Here is a 2831-nt window from a genome sequence, read left to right as displayed (position 1 = left end):
ATTTAATAGATTTTTGTTTTGTACTAAAGCCATATATCAGTAAGGGAGCTCTCAGAATAAACATTTGATGCTGGCAGATTAATTCACCATGAATAAATTAGCTCAAATTTATGGCCCTGGCATCATGTGTGAGATTAGGCATCCACAGAGTGTTGACAGGCTCATCAGAATTGTCTTGACAGTTTAAGTAACATCTTTTGTCAAACTTTGTACCCTTGCTCCTAACCCTGTTTCCCTGAAGTCAGCAGGAAATTCCTATCATGAATGCCAACATTTTGCTTTGCTAGGGATTTTTCTGTGACTTTTTTTTCTATTTGCTTTCATCTATAATTGCTGATTTTGTTTTGCTTTTATATTATAATTTTTCTTCCTCAAATTAGTTTGTCCCAGTTACAAAACAGTGCAAAGTCAGGTAATTCTTATATTTTTTTTCCATAATCAATATTTAATTATTTTTGCCTCAGATATTTACATTATGATGAGAGTCTAGAAATGAAGCCTGTAAAATCTCCATCAACTCATTTCTTTTCTTTTCTCAAAATCATTACAAACTTGAGACACCCATCCCACAGTCAACACCAAAAGTTGCAACAGACTATCAAGGCATTGTGATCTCATCCCCTCTGGCATTTAATCCACGCAGAGATGTCACCCCAGTCCTGCCTAGGAAAAGCTGAGTGGTACCCAGGCTTCAAGGAAGCAACCTCACAACTTTTTAAGTCTGTTCTAGACTTTCTGACAGCTTTTTTGCTAGTATTACCAATATACAATATCAGAGATGTTACATTCCTCCGAGAACAGTGGAAGTGTAAAGTCTGGCATGAAGCTTCTCAGGCCTTACTCAAAGCAATTCCTAGACATACTTTTAATAAGTTAAGTGTATATATATATGATCTTACCAGATATAGGTTATTGAATTTCTTATCTGTTCTAGGAGGTCTGCTTTTTACCAAGCACATTATTTAGGACTTGTGTCACCACTCCATAAATTCTTTATGTAGGCTCATAATTTAGGCACCAACGTGTGCTATCAACAACCATTTCTTGAACATGCCTTGCTTTTTCTCTGCCACAATAGTTTGTTTTCCTTTCCCTTAGAGAGAAATGGATTAGCTTATTGCTTATGCTAGAGATTTCAGTCAAGAGATCCCAAAATGCCCAGGTAATTCCTGCTGTCTTATTTGTTAGTCTGTGCAATTTGCAATAAGTCCATTGTTTTACAGTCACAAGTGTAGGTTCCTGTCAAGCTCCAGTCTCTCATCTTGTTAATCAATACAACTCTTCACAGGAGTCAACCATTACCAGAAAGTGGATTATTATCCAGCAACAAAGTTTCAGCTCTGGATTACTGACCTAATTATTCCATTCAGCACTTGTAACTCTGAAGGAGAGGATAATGTTGTAGAATTGTTGAATTCTACAAGTTCAAATAATTTCTGTTGTAATACCACAGGGGTACCAGGCCAAGGAGTCTGAGTGTGTTAATAATCATTGCACTCTGTTGTTATAGGAACCTTTGCACAGTTTTACCCTGATGATCTGCTAGTATCAAGAAGGAGATAAATTAGTATTTCTTTATAAAAAGTTCCAGTTGTAGAGAGTGTAGATAACTCCATTTCCCAACTTGCTTAAGAAAATTCATGGAGTCAGGGTTTTCCCTAAAATTTCATTGGCACAATTATTTTATAGTTGTAAAGGTAAAAGAAATGCAATCCTAATTTAGACAATATGTACTGATTAAAAACGAAATCACCATTAAGGTTTAAGAAGCACTTTTTGAGCAGACTCCTCAGCACAGACTCTTTCTAAGCATGTTCTTGGAGTAAAAGATAGATGTAAAAGTTCCATACTCTGTTACAATCCCTTGAAATTACCAACTAACGTTTACCCAAACCCAAAACTCCATTAGTAACAGTAAATTTACATGTTCATTGTCCCTGAGTTTGTCTAGAGAAATAAGATACTTCAGTAAGATATTTTAAGGTAGTTTTAAGTGTGTTAATCAAATGTTTGCTTCTCTCTCAATATACTCTTTTAAAATAGAGCCTTGACAATAGAAATTAGGTTTAACACTGAGAGATCCAAGCATTAAAAGACTGAATATGTGATTGTTGCTTTTTTTCAGATGTTCCTTCTCATATAAAAATGCTGAAATCCAACCCCAGAACAATGCACTTTAGAAAGGCATCTGTACAGAATAACACCAAACATCTCTTCCATGTCTTATTCTCCAGAAAATAAAAAATCTTTGTGCTAGATTCCTGTCAGAAGCTGCTTTTAACAGAGAGCTGACACGTAAGTTGTGGCATTATCTATTGGTTCCCTGGGTTGCAATAGGGAGGGAGAATTAAAGCTCCCATCAGTTAAGGTTTGCTTCCCATTTCCAAGATTTAAAGTGATATTTGCAGTTTTCTTTATTGCTAAGGGATCTATTATTTGGAAATAGCCTCACCAAACAAGATGGATCCTTTGTGGTGACAGCCACTGGCATGGAACAGCTTTGCACTAAGATACCAAAGAAACCCTGCTCAATTAAGTACAGCCCTAATTCTTAACGTTTATAATTTTTACTACAGCCATACATATGAGGGCTCACTAACCTCATTATTTCGTTGACATTTTATAGAAAAGAATGAGGAATTGTCCCTTCTCCCACAGCAGAGTTTTCTTATGCACAGCTGTACATGGGCCAATATCGATATGCATTTTATTATCTGCATTGAAGTGGAGTCCTGAGACAATAAATACTCCTGCAATACACCTGTCCAAAAAAACTCCACTTTTATTCTTCTGCCACTGCATGGGAACAGGGATATAGAGGTTAATGACAA

At 36.1% G+C, this 2831-nt stretch overlaps 1 long non-coding RNA gene across 1 annotated transcript; it reads left to right on the top strand.

Annotated features, from left to right (window-relative positions):
* The first annotated feature begins 923 nt into the window (after positions 1 to 923).
* On the top strand, positions 924 to 2256 carry LOC128818931 (uncharacterized). The gene is made up of 2 exons (XR_008440603.1): positions 924 to 1162; positions 2126 to 2256. It is a non-coding gene; the product is annotated as an uncharacterized LOC128818931 (long non-coding RNA).
* The last annotated feature ends 575 nt before the right edge of the window (positions 2257 to 2831 follow it).

This window comes from Vidua macroura, chromosome 1 (genome assembly GCF_024509145.1).
Source record: "Vidua macroura isolate BioBank_ID:100142 chromosome 1, ASM2450914v1, whole genome shotgun sequence".
NCBI classification, from domain to species: Eukaryota; Metazoa; Chordata; class Aves; order Passeriformes; family Viduidae; genus Vidua; species Vidua macroura.
The sequence above is the reverse complement of the archived record's forward strand: the minus strand, read 5'-3'. Positions and strand labels throughout refer to the sequence as shown.